This window comes from Pipistrellus kuhlii, unplaced genomic scaffold (genome assembly GCF_014108245.1).
Source record: "Pipistrellus kuhlii isolate mPipKuh1 unplaced genomic scaffold, mPipKuh1.p scaffold_m20_p_46, whole genome shotgun sequence".
Lineage (NCBI taxonomy): Eukaryota > Metazoa > Chordata > Mammalia > Chiroptera > Vespertilionidae > Pipistrellus > Pipistrellus kuhlii.
Genome location: NW_023425547.1, coordinates 1,572,446 through 1,586,959, shown reverse-complemented (window position 1 = coordinate 1,586,959; position 14,514 = coordinate 1,572,446). Strand labels below are relative to the sequence as shown.

The 14,514-nt window shown below is 38.4% G+C and overlaps 1 pseudogene; it reads left to right on the top strand.

Moving 5' to 3' along the window:
* The first annotated feature begins 733 nt into the window (after window positions 1-733).
* Window positions 734-1,730, top strand: LOC118704744 (annotated as a pseudogene).
* Window positions 1,731-14,514: the final 12,784 nt, after the last annotated feature.

Here is a 14,514-nt window from a genome sequence, read left to right as displayed (position 1 = left end):
GATCCACATAATCAGACTCCCTAGGAGAAGATTCCATCCATGAACAGAACAACAATATTCAAGGTCAACTATACCAGGAGAATCTAAATATCTCATGTAAGAATACCCAACTAAGGAAACCTGAGAGACTGCACCACAGGGCCCCACAAAACATATAATACATACAATCAACTAAAAAAATCTATGTGGCATAAAACTGTTATCTGATATATAGGAAAAATTACAGAGGATAAAAAATGGGTAGATAAGGAAACAACCCCCAAGTGAAAGAAAAGGAGGAATCACCATCAAAGGAACTAAATCAAGTGGAGGCAAGCAATTTGTCAGAGAAACAATTCAGAGTAATGATTATAAGGATGCTCAAATGCCTGAATGAGAAATTCACCAACACGTGTAAGAATGAAGAGGAAATCAAGAATGACATAACTACAATAAAGAACACCCTGGAATGTTTCAAGAGTAGACTAGAATAAGCTGAGCACGAAATCAGCAAGTTAGAAGGTAAGGTAGAAAAAAACTATTCAAGCAAAGCAGCAACTGAAAAAAGATTAACAATCATGAGGAAAGTCTCAGGGAGCTTTAATACAATAAGAAATGAAACAACATTGGCATAATAGTGGTGACAGATGGATAAGAAGCTGAGTAAGTTAAATAAAACCTGTTTGAAGAAATAAAGTCAGAGATAGGTTCCTTAAATCACTCTTTTCTCCTGGTGAATGTCACAAAGTAAGCATCATTGGAATTCCCCCTGCCATAGTCATCATGTCTAAATCTGAGTCTCCCAAAGAGCCGGAGCAGCTGCAAAAGCTCTTTATCAGAGGTTTGGGCTTTGAAACAACCAATGGGTGTATGAGGAGCCATTTTGAGCAATGGGGAATTCACATGTACTGTGTGGTGATAACAGATCCAAACACCAAGCACTCCAGAGGCTTTGGGTTTGTCATCTATGCCACTGTGGAGGAGGTGGATGAAACTAAAAATGCAAGGCCACACAAGGTGGGTGGAAGAGTAGTGGAACCAAAAAAGGATGACTCATGAGAAGTTTCTCAAAGAACTGGTGTCCATTTAACTGTGAAAAAGATTTTTAGCGGTGGTATTAGAGAAGACACTGAAGAAATTCACCTTAGATATTATTTTAAACAGTATTGGAAAATAGAAGCTATTGAAATTATGACTGATTGAGGCAGTGGCAAAAAGAGAGGCTTTGCTTTTGTAGCCTTTGATAACCATGACTCTGTAGACAAGATTGTCATTCAGAAATACCGTGCTGTGAGTGGCCACAACTGAAATAAGAAAAGCTGTATCTAAGCAAGAGATGGCTGATGCTTCATCCAACCAGAGGTTGAAGTGGTTCTGGATACTTTGGAGGTGGTCATGGAAGGGATTTTGGTGTGAATGACAACTTTGATCATGGAGGAAACTTCAGTGGTTGAGGTGGCTTTGGTGGCAGCCGTGGTGGCAGTGGGAATGGCTTTGATGGATTTGGTAATGATGGAAGCAATTTTGGAGGTGGTGCAAGCTACAATATCTTTGGCAATTTCAATAATCAATATTCAAATTTCGGGCCTATGAAAGGAGGAAACTTTAGAAGCAGAAGCTCATGCCCTTATGGTGGTGGAGGGCAATACTTTTCCAAACCACAAAACCAAGGTGGTTATGACAGTTCCAGCAGCAACAGTAGCTATGGCTGTGGCAGAAGGTTTTACTTACTTCCAGGAAACAAAGCTTAGCAGAAGAGGAGAGATAGAGAAGTGACAGAGAAACTACAGGTTACAACAGATATAACCTCAGCCAACCACAGTAGTGGCAGTGTCAGGGCCTAGCTGCTACAAAGAAGACATGTGTTAGACAATACTCATGTGAATGGGCAAAAAGCAAACAAACAAACAAAAAAACCTCAAGGACTGTATTTGTGACTAATTGGATAACAGGTTATTTTAGTTTCTGTTTTGTGGAAAGTGTAAAGCATTCCAACAAAGGGTTTTAATGTAAAAATTTTTGCACCCATGCAGTTGATTGCTAAATGAAATAATCTGATAATGAAGCTGAGTAAATGTCTTTAAAGCAAAGAAAATATAATGATAGAAAATTTCCCTGACTTGGGGAAGAAAAAACTGAAACAAGTCCAAGAAGCACAGAGAGTCCCAAACAAGATGAACTAAAAAATACCAATACCAAGAGACATCATAATTAACTTGGCAAATGTCAATAACAAAGAATCATAAAGGATTCCAAAGAGAGATAGAAAGTTACCTATAAGGGATCTCCCATTAGACTATCAACTGATTTCTCAAATGAAACACATCAAACCAGAAAGGAGTGGAATGAAGTATACAATGTGATATAAAGCAAGGGGACAAGTCCAAGAATACTCTATCCAGAAAAGCTGTAATTCAAAATTAAAGGGGAAATCAGAAGCTTCACAGACAAAACAACAACAACAACAACAACAACAATAACAACAACAACAACAACAACAAAATAAATAAATAAATAAATAAATACCTCTAAGGGAGTTTAGTATTACCAATCCAGCAATGCAAGAAATACTAAAAGGCACTGTTGAAAAAAGAAGTAGAAAGATAAGAAGCGACACCAAAATAAAGAATAAAAATGGTAACAAACAAATACCTATCAATGACAACCATAAACATAAATGAATTAAATGCTCCAGTCAAAAGACATAGGGTAGTGAATGGATACGAAAACATGACGCAAATATATGCTGTCTACAAGAGACCCACCTTAGAGCAAAGGATTGACACAGACTGAAAGGAAGGGATAGAAAAAACTTTTAAGGCAAACAGAAAAAAAAAAGGCAGGGGTATCAATACTTATATATGAAAAAATAGACCTCAAAGGGAAGGCCATAACCACAGATAAAAATGCTACCTCATAATACTAAAGTTATCCATCTAAAAACAGGCTATAACTCTAACAAACATATATGCACCCAATATAGAGCATATATATATATATATATATATATATATATATGCTCTATATTGGGTGCATATATTTACTCAAGTCCTTCGGTTGATCTCTTCCTCCCCTCCCATACACTCCCCAGCCTTCCTGCTGTAATTTGACCATCTGTTCGATGCTTTACTGCATATATATATATATATATATATATATATATATATATATATATATATATATATATATATATAACTTCTGGAGACTATCTATGGAGAAATCAACAGCAATACAATCATAGTAGGTAATTTTAACACCCCATAGACATACTGGATAAATATTCTAGAAAAAAAATCAACAAGGAAACAGCAAGCCTAAATGACACTCTGAGACAGTTGGAACTACTAATATTTGACATGTTCAGAACATTCCACCTGAAAGTTACAAAATATACATTCTTCTCAAGTAAACATGGGAAATTTTCAAAGATAGACCATGTTAGGACACAAGCTAAGTCTCTACAACTTCAAGAATATTGAAATCATATCAAGCATCTTCTCAGATCACAATTGCAAGAAATTTGAAATCGACTACAATAAAAGTACACAAAAACATACAAATACATAGGGGCTAAATAGCATTGTCTTGAACAATGAATGGCTTACAAAATATATCAAATAAGAATTTAAAACATACTGGAAACAAATGAAAACAAACACACAATAATCCCAAATCTATGGGACACAGTGAAAGCAATCTACAGAGAGTAGTTCATAGCACTGCAAGTTTATCTCAAAATACAAGAAAAAACTGGTAATAAGTTATCTAACACTATAACTCAAAGAATTATTACAAGAACAAGAAGAAAAGTCCATAACAAGTAGAAAGAAGAAAATAATAAAGATCAGAGCAAAATATAATGCATACATACATACATACATACATACTTACATACAAAAGATCAATAAATCTAAGAGATAGATTTTTTTAGGTTTTTTTTTATTTATTTATTGTTTAAAGTATGGCATATAGCCGAAACCGGTTTGGTGCAGTGGATAGAGTTTCAGCCTGTGGACTGAAAGGTCCCAGGTTCGATTCCGGTCAAAGGCATGTACCTTGGTTGTGGGCACATACCCGGTGGGGGAGGGGTGTGTGTGCAGGGGGCAGCTGATCGATGATACTCTCTCATCGATGTTTCTGGCTCTCTGTCCCTCTCTCTTCCTCTCTGTAAAAACTCAATAAAATATATGTTTTTAAAATTAAAAAAGTATAGCATATAGTAGTACATATATCTCCTTTTTTCCCCCCATTGACCTTTACCCAGTCTCTCCTATCCCCTGTCACATGCCCTCATCCCCCCAAGTGTCTTGTGTCCATTGGTTGTGCTTATATGCATGCATACAAGTCCTTTGGTTGATCTCTTTCTCCCCCTCCAGAACACTCCCCAGCCTTCCTGCTGTAATTTGACAGTCTATTCAATGCTTTACTGCCTCTGCATCTATATTTTGTTCATCAGGTTATAGTGTTCTTTATTATCCACAAAATGAGTAAGATCATGTGGTATTTTTTTTTCATTTCCTGGCTTATTTCACTTAGCATAATGCTCTCCAGTTCTATCCATACTGCTGCAAATAGTAAGAATTTCTTCTTTTTTATAGCAGCATAGTATTCCATCGTGTAGATATACAATGTATTTTTCTAATCCACTCATTTGCTGATGGGCAATTAGGCTGTTTACAACTTTTAGCTATGGTGAATTGTCTGCTATGAACATAGGGATGCATATATCCTTTATGATTGGTGTTTTTGGTTTCTTGGATTTGTGTGGGGGGTTTTCTTCGCTATATCAGTGAAGTTTTCTGTCATTATTTATGTTGTGTGGATGTTGTTTCATTTTGTGTTGCTCAAAATTTCCTTAGGCTCTCCTGCTGATTTTTATTTTTATTTTTTAGGAGCTGCACTACTTGGGTATTTTTTTTTTTTTTTTACTACATTGACTTCTAGCTCACTGTTGTGGTCCTCTGCATCTTCTAGTCTACTGTTGATGCTTTCTATTAAGTTATTTATAACAGCGATGTCATTTTTCATTTTTTCTTGGTTCTCCTTCATTTCCTCTTGGTTCTTACACATATTGTTGAATTTGTCTTCCATTATTTTCATCCACCTTATGACCATTTCTCTGAATTCTTTCTCTGATAGGTTCCTTGCCTCCATTTTGTTTACTTCCTTTTCTGATGATTCCTGCTTTTCTTTCATATGTGAGTTGTTTCTTTGTCTCCCCATGATCTTTATTCTCCAAATGTCTGGTTATGTAATTCTCTCTCTCATTTCTGTGAAGAGACAAAGAGCTTCTTTGAATCCACATGTTTGCACCACTTTGGGACTGGTGTTCTTGAGTTCACAGCTGTTTGCTGGGTGCTGTAGTCGTAGATTCCCTTGATTTTCAGGCTTCCAATAACATCCACTCTCCCCTTCAAGATGGTGAGGTCTTCATGTCTGAACCATTTGCTCAGGGAGGGATCCCAGCAGCAGTGGAGGCAGCCTGGTCAGAGGAACCCCATCGGTCAGTCTCCCATAGTCCCCTGGAGTATAGCTGTCACTCAACTCACCAACAAACATACTCCCTGCGACCACACACTCTACCTTTGTTCTCTTGCTCATGCACTATCGTGCAGTTTGCCTTCCTGTCAGTAGCCATATTCCTGTCTCAAGAGCTAGATTTTTGAAAGGATAAACAAGATTAATGGACCTCTAATAAGGCTAACTAAAAAAGAAAATGAGAGGACCAAAATAAATTGGAAATGGATGAGTTGGAATAATAATTGACCCTACAAATATACAAAGGGTTGTGATAACATACTGTGAACAACTTTATTACAGAAATCATGACTACCTGCACTAAATGGACATATTCCAAGAAAAATACAACCATCTAAAACTCTGCCAGGAAGAATTAGAAAACCTGAGGCTGATAAAAATCGATAAATCTGAAACAGTAATGTAAACAACTTTCAGAAAACAAAATCCCTGGTCCATATGGATTGACAACTGAGTTTTACCAAATATTCAAAGAAAATTAACATCTCTACTCCTCAAATTATTCCAAAAAATTTCAAGAGAAAGGAACACTTCAAAGCTATTTCTATGAGGCCAGCATCACCCTAATTACAAAATCAGGTAAAGACACTATAAAGAAACAGAACTGCAGGCCAAAATCCCTGATGAACATATACTCTAAAATGTTTAACAAAATTATAGCAACCCAGATCTAGCAACACATTAAAATGATCATATATCATGACAAAGTGAGATTTATTCTGAGGGATGCAGGGATGGTACAATAATTAATATCAATAAATGTGATACAGCATATAAACAGATTGTAAGATAAAAATTACATGATCATATGAGTTGATGTAGAAAAAGCATTTGACAAAATCCAACACTGTCTTTTGGTAAAAACTCTCAGCAAAGTGGGCCATATAAGACAAACTTACAGCCAACATCATCCTCAAAGGGCCAAAACTAAAACAATTTCCTGTAAGAACAGGGACAAGTCACTAGAGCTCCCTTCACCACTCTTGTTAAATATAGTTCTGGAAGTTCTGGCTATAGAGATCATACAAGAAAAATAAATAAAAAACATATAAATTGGAAAGGAGGTAGTAAAACTCTCATTATTTGCAGATAACATTATACTGTACATAGAAAACCTTAAAGATTTCATAAAAATTATTTTATTTAATAAATGAATTCAGAAATGTGGCAGGATACAAAATGAACACCCCAAATCCATAGCATTTTTATATACCAATAGTGAATACTCAGAAAGAAAAATTAAAAATTAATCCCATTTTCCATTGCAACAAAATATCAATATACTTAGGAAAAAATTTACCCAAGGAGATAAGTGTACTGTATTCTGAAAACTACAGGATGTGTAAAAAGATAGACAGGAAGATATAAACAAGTGGAAGAATATACCATGTTCATGAAATGGTGGAATAAACATCATTAAAATGACCGTACTATCCAAAACAATCTATAGATTCAATGCAACCTCTATTAAAATACCAATGTTGTATTTCAGAGACCTAGAACAAACACTCCAAAAATTTACAAGGAAACAAAAAAGACTCTGAATATCTGCAGCAATCTTGACGACAAAGAACAAAATTGGAGGAATCACAATGCCAGATATCAAGATATACTACAAACCACTGTACTCAAACCAGTCTGGTACTGTCTCAGGAACAGGCATGTAGAAAAATGGAACAGCACAGAAAACCTAGAAATCACCCACGCCACTATGCTCCATGTTTAACAAAGGAAGCAAGAACATACATTGGAACAGAGACAGTCTCTTCAATAAATGGTGCTGGGAAAATCAGACAGGTACATGCAAAAAATGAAACTAGACTACTAAGTTTCACCACACACAAGAATGAACTCAACAAAGATAAAGACTTAAATGTAAGACGTGAAGCCATTAAAGTCCTAGAAGAAATTATCCTATCTAATAAAATACTAATATGCAAATTAACCATCACCTGCGACACCCTCAAGCCACGCCCACCAACCACACTCACCAGCCAATCCAGAGAAAACATGCAAATTAACCCCAACCAAGATTGCTGCAGCCACTAAGTGACCAGGAGGGAAGTTTGGGTTTCCCTGGCAATGGAGGAAGTCAAACTTTCTGCATAGTCTGGCCAGTCAAGGCCTCTACTCCAGGCTACAAAGTTTCAATCATAGAAGATAAATAAATACCAACAGAAATGGCAGCAGCCACAGAGCTCAAGAGAGCAGGAAGCTAGGGTTGCCCAGGTGAAGGAGGAAACCAAGCTTTCTGCACACCCTGGCTGGCTCAAGCCTCCTCTTAAGGCTATAAATTTTCAGTTATAGAAGATAAATAAATCCCAAAAGAAATGGCTACTCCCACAGAGTAAGCAGGAGGCTTGGCTTCACTCTAGGCTACAAAGTTTCAATTGTAGAAGATAAATAAATCTCAGATACCAGGGTCTCCAATCGAGTCACCAGGGGGCGTGGCCAGTTTGAAAACCACCATAGGCCCCTCGACCAAGGTGTCCCATGTCCCAAGGGAACCCCCAACCTGATCTTGGACACCCTTGAGGGCAAACCAGCCAACCCGCACTCATGCACCAGACCTCTATCCTATCTAATAAAAGAGTAATATGCAAATTGACCATCACTCTAACACACAAGATGGCTGCCCCCATGTGGTCAAAGATCTTGCCCCCATGTAGACACAAGATGGCTGCCAAAAGATGGCTATCAGGGGAGGGCAATTGGGAGGGGCCAGGTTTGCAGGGGAGGGCAGTTAGGGTTGACCAGGCCAGCAGAGGAGGGAAGTTGGGGGTGACTGGGCCTACAGGGGAGGACAGTTGGGGGCAAACAAGCTGGCAGGGGAGCAGTTAGATATCAATCAGGCTGTCAGGGGAGTGGTTAAAGGGTGATAAGGCTGGCAGGCAGAAGTAGTTAGGGGCAATCAGGAAGTCAGGCAGGCGAGCAGTTTGGATCCAGCAGTCCTGGATTGTGAGAGGGTTGTCCAACTGCCTATTTATTCCCGATCCCACTGGGCAGTTGGACATCCCTCAAGGGACCCCAGATTGAAGATGGTGCAGGCTGGGTTGAGAGACATCCCCACCCCCCATGCATGAATTTCATGGACCAGGCCTCCAGTAGACACTAAAATCTTAGACATCTCTCGTTGCAATATGTTTACTGATTACTAGTACATATCCCAGGACAATGGAAAATAAGGAGCAAATAAGCAAATTGGATTACATGAAAATAAAAAAGTTTCTGCACTGCCAAAGAAACCATCATCAAAATAACAAAAGAGCCCACTACATGGTAAAACATATCTGCTAATGATACATCTGATAAGGGGTTAATCTACACAATAATTGGGGAACTCATACAACCTAACAAAAGGAAAACAAAAAATCCAATTAAAAATCAACAAAGAGTGTAAATAGACACTTCTCCAAAGTGGACACACAGAAAGCCAAGAGACATATGAAAAAAATGCTCAGTCACTAATCATCTGAGAGATGCAAATCAAAATGACAATGAGATATCACCTCACAACTGTCAAAATGTCTATCATCAACAAGTCAACCATTGACAAGTGTGTTCAAGTTTGTGTAGAAAAGGAAACCCTCATGCACTGCTTGTGGGAATGCAGACTGGTATAGCCACTGTGGAACACAGTATAGAGTTTTCTCAAAAAATTAAAAATGTAACTTCCATTTGACTCAATCAACCCACATTAAGGAAAATATCTTAAAAAGTCTGAAACACTCATAAGAAAGAATATATGCACCCCTGTCCATAGCAGCACAATTTATAATAGCAAAGACTTGTAAACTTTCTAAGTGCACATAAACAGATTGGTGGATAAAAAATTATGGTACATTTACAGCATGGGATATTATGAAGCAATGAAAAATAAATAACTCTTACTATTTGCACTAGAATGGATGGACCTGAAAAGTATTATGCTGATAAAAATAATTCAGTCAGAGAAATATAAGTATCACATGATCTCACTCATATATGGACTCTAATGAACCAAATATACTGATGATCAAAAGTAGACTCAGAGTCATAGAAGCATGAACACACTGTTGAACCTCAGAAGGAAATCAAGGGAAGGTGGGAAATTATCAACCAGCTAACTTGTATGCGTATATGCATAACCCATGGACACAGAGAGTGTGGTGGAGAGGCCCTAGATGGAATAGTATGGAATCAGCTGGAAGAAAAGGAAAACCTATGTAATACTTTCAACAATAAAGATTTTAAAAAAACAGTTATATATATATATATATATATATATATATATATATATATATATCCAGAATCCTAATGACTAGAAAGACCTATGAACAGTTGCTATAATGCCCACTGTGGCCAGTGACCTGGCCTGATCACGGGGTGGGGCCGGCCAGCCAACCTCCAAATCTGCTCCTCTTGGCCATACCCACCTTCTGTGTGCCCCCACCACCATGATTAACTTGAAGTAGACTCAGAGTCATAGAAGCATGAACACACTGTTGAACCTCAGAAGGAAATCAAGGGAAGGTGGGAAATTATCAACCAGCTAACTTGGCTGTTTCCACCTTTGATAGCCCCTCCCTACCCTAATAGGGGACGGGGCTGCCTGGCCAACCTCCTGAAGCACTTCCCCCAAGTTTCCCCACCCCTGATCTAACCCCCACCACAATAGGGGGCAGGGACAGCCAGCCAACCACCCATGGCCCCTCCCCCCAGCGGCCCAGTCCTAATTGGGCCCTGATTGGAGTGGGCCAGCTGGCAAACTTTCGATCATCTCCTCCTCCTGACAGGCTCAGTCCTGATCTTCCCTGATTGGGACTGGGATGGCCAGACCCCACCCATGCGTGGATTCATGCACTGGACCTCTAGTAAATAAATAAAATGTAAAAAAGAGACTTAGAAGTTGGGAAGGTGTAATGTCAAATACTCCTCTCTGCCACTCTCTTGCCTCCTTTTAATCTATGGTCCCTGGCCATGAATTAGGGGCCTTTGTAAATAAAGACAAATTAAGTGAATAAAATTAAGGAGGCAGCTTTTCCCATCAAGGAAATGGGTGGTCACTGAAGAGGTAGAGAATTACCATGGCAACACTCTTAGAGACCAAATATAAGGGCACATGCAATGTTACTGCCTGACCTCCACAATGGATGGGACAAAAGAAAATGTAAAATTTCTTGAGGATAAAAAAAATTATCAGGTGGGAAAGAGGTTTCCCTAAGGAGCAAGCTACAAGCAGGGCTCAGTGCCCATATCTTGGATCTGGTACTTGCATTGCACAAAGGCATCAATATAATCTAAACATTGTATTGTATGGATCTACCACTCTCCAAGAAATAGGATACTCCTGCAATTACCTCTCTATTTCCCTGGGGATCCCAGCAAAATACATGGTAGTGATTAAAAGAATAAAACACATTTTCTGCCTATGGGCAAGAGGTGAGATCAAGATAAATATTAATCTGACTCCAACCATTTTCATAGCAGAAATAGGAATAGGCTGTATGTTAATTGAAATAATCTACAGCCTAACCAGCATGGTTCAGTGGTTGAGTGTCCACCTATGAACAAAAATGACAGTTTGATTCTGATCAGGGAACGTGCCCAGGTTGTATGCATGATCCCCAGTGGGTGTTTGTGCAGGAAGAAGCTGATTGATGTTTCTCTCTTATCATTGATGTTTCTATCTCTCTCTCTCCCTTCTTTCTTGAAATAAATAAAAATATATCTAAAAAAGAGAGAAGCTACAGTTTCTCTCAGACAACCCCTTGTAGCAAAACCAGATTTTTCAGAAATATTACCTAATTTTTGAAAATTGACAACGTGAATATATATTTCCCTAATATGCAAATAGACCGAACAGCAGAACAACTGAACAACTGGTTCCTATGATATACGCTGACCACCAGGGGGCGTGCTTGGAACATGGAAGGCATCGGCCATGGTGGGATGGTGGCGCAGGTGAGTGGGGATGCTAGACCAAGGCGGGGAACCAGTCGCTGTCATCAGAGTGAGCCTCTGGTGGTTCTGGTGGTTACGGAAAATTCTTTGCTCCCATGTGCAGTGGTACTGCCTGGTGCTCGCACCTGCTGCTGGCATCAGCCCTGCTTGCACCTGCTGCTGGCTCCAGTGCTGCCACTTGCACTCACTGCCAGTGCCTGGTGCCAGCCCCAATAACTTTGTGCCATCAGTAGGTGTGAGCAGTGGTTGCTGGCCCTGATCACCCTTCAGAACTTCTCCACCTCCCCCTGCTCCAGAGAAGCTACCAGGGGCTGGCAGCCACCTCTTGCACCCATGGCCAGCAATGGCTATGCTTTCACTACAGCTGATGCCAGAGCTACCACTTGCACCCACTGCTAGCAACCAACACCAGTCTTGATCACTCAGCACCATCAGCGGTGCTAGTGGCAGCTGTTGACCCTGGTCTCCCCTGGGGGATTCTCCACCTCTCCCTACTTCTGAGGGGTGATCAGGGAAGCAGCTGCTGCTCACACCCACTGATAGTGCTGACCCTGTTTGCACCCACTGTGGACCCAGTCCCCAATTGCTCCAAGCTGTCAGCAGGTGGGAGTGGGGCCAGTGCCATCAGCATGTGGGAGCGGTGACAGTGGAATGGGGCTGCTGGCAGAGAGGGAACCTGGGGCTCTAGTGGGAGGGGCCAGGTCAGGGCATAGAAGATGGGCTAAGACCCTCCCCTGTGCCCACTGCAGCCTTGCAACCCACAGTTCCTTTCAAAGTGCATGAATTAGTGCACTGGGCCCCTAGTACTTATATTAAAACAAAATACAATAGATAAGTAAATATTTTTCATAAGAGACAAAGCAGGTCAATACATAATGATAAAAGTGTCAATTCAAGAGAAAGATATAACAATTATATATATACATACACTCAACATACTAGCATCTAAATATATAAAGCAAATGTTAACAATCAAAGGGAGAAATAAACAGCAATCTTATATAATAGAAATATTCAATATTCCACTTTCCATAATGTGTATGTCACCCAGACAGAAAATAAATAAGGAAACAGAAGTTTTGAACAATACTATACATCAAATGAAACATATATACAGAACATTTCATCCATCAGTAACAGAGTATACATTCCTCTCAAATGTATACAAAATTTTCTCCAGGAAATGTTCATTAATGTTACAGATGTATCATTCTCTTGGGATATGTTGATAATACAGGAAGCTGTGAATATGTGGAATCATAATTTATGGGAATCTTACTATACTGTTAATTCTGTTTTAAACATAAAACTGCTAACAAATAGCTAAAAATGTTTAGGAATAAAATTAATAAATGAGATAAAAGTCTTGTGCACTGAAAAGTGTAAGACAGTTATAAAATTAAAGCAGACAGTATAAATCGAAAGACACCCCACATTCATGGATTGGAAGAATTTATATTTTTGAAATATTGATAATCCCAAGTGATCTATAGATTCAATGCAATGTCTACCAAAACTCCAGTGGCTTTTATTTTCCTTTTACAAAAAATTTTATTAAAAAAAGTTTAAATTGAAGTTTCTTTTAGAATGATGAAAGACCCAGAATAGCCAAAGTGATTTTGAGAAAGAATAATAAAACTAGAGTATTAGATTTCCTGATTTCAAAATATATTACAAAGCAACAGTATTATAATAATGTGGTCCTTGCATTAAAATAGACACATAGATCAATGGAGAAGAATAGAGAATTTAGAAATAAAACCATGCACACCCAGTCAGTCATCTAATCATCAACATGAGAGCCCAGAATACACAATGCAGAAAATATAATCTCTTCAATAAATGCCTCCACTTACAGGATACCTTTCTCAGTAGTATAAACCTAAAGTTGCATTTATAAAAATTTTCCCTCCTAACCTACATTTTGAAGGATTTCCTCAGACATTTCCTCTTAAAGCTAATGTTTGCCAGAGTGGATCTTTAAGCTACGGAAAAACTAGATAGCCATATCCTAAATAATGAAATTGGACTATTATACCAAAATGGATTAAAGAGTTAAACTTAAGATCTAAAATCACAAAACTCCTAGGAGAAATCCTAGGAGAATAGCTTTTTGTCATTGATCTTGGAAATTATTTCTTACATTTGACACCAAAAGCAAAAGCAACAAAAGCAAAACGAGACAAATGAGACTATATCAGATGGAATCTTTCTGAATGGCAAAAGAAACAATTAACAAAATGAAAAAGAAATCTAAAGAATGAAAAATATTTTAAACAGTATATTCAATAAAGGCTTAATATCCAAAATATATAAGGAACTCTTATAGCTCAATAGCAAAAAAAAATTCAAATCACTTAAATGAAAAATGGGCTAAGGACATAAAGAAATATTTATCCAGAAAAGAGGTATTAAAAACACATGACTACTAAAAAATACAAACTAAAACCACAATGAGATATCACCTCATAATTCTTAAGTTAGCTATTATGAAAAAAGAGATACACATTGGCAAGGATATTACAAAAAGAACTCTTGTAGGATAGTATAAATGTAAACTTGCATAGTCACTATGGAAAACAATGCAGAGGTTCCTCAAAAATTTTAAAATAAAACTAGCATATGATTTAGCAATCCAAGGAATTTAAATCAGAATCTCAAAGAGGTATCGGTATTCCCAAGTTAATTTTAGTATTATTCACAATAGCTAAGACATGGAAGCAACCTAAGTATCCATCAAAAGACAAAGAGAATGTGATATCTACACTAATAAAAGTAACATGCTCATTGACTGTACCCACCAGCCAAATAGAAGTGAGTATGCAAATTAACCCAACAAAGATGGCAGGTTAATTTGCATGTGCAGGTTCTGAGCAGCAGGGGGTGAGACAGGACACTTGTGCCTTTGCATTGGGGATGGTGCAGGTATTCTGCGTCACTCCAGACACTCCAGGCCTCTGGGCAGTGTGGGAAGGCAGAAAGGCTGCTCCTGCCAGAGTGAAAGCAGTGCTGGCAGCCAGGGGAAGGAAGGACCATTCTTGCATGAATCTTTGT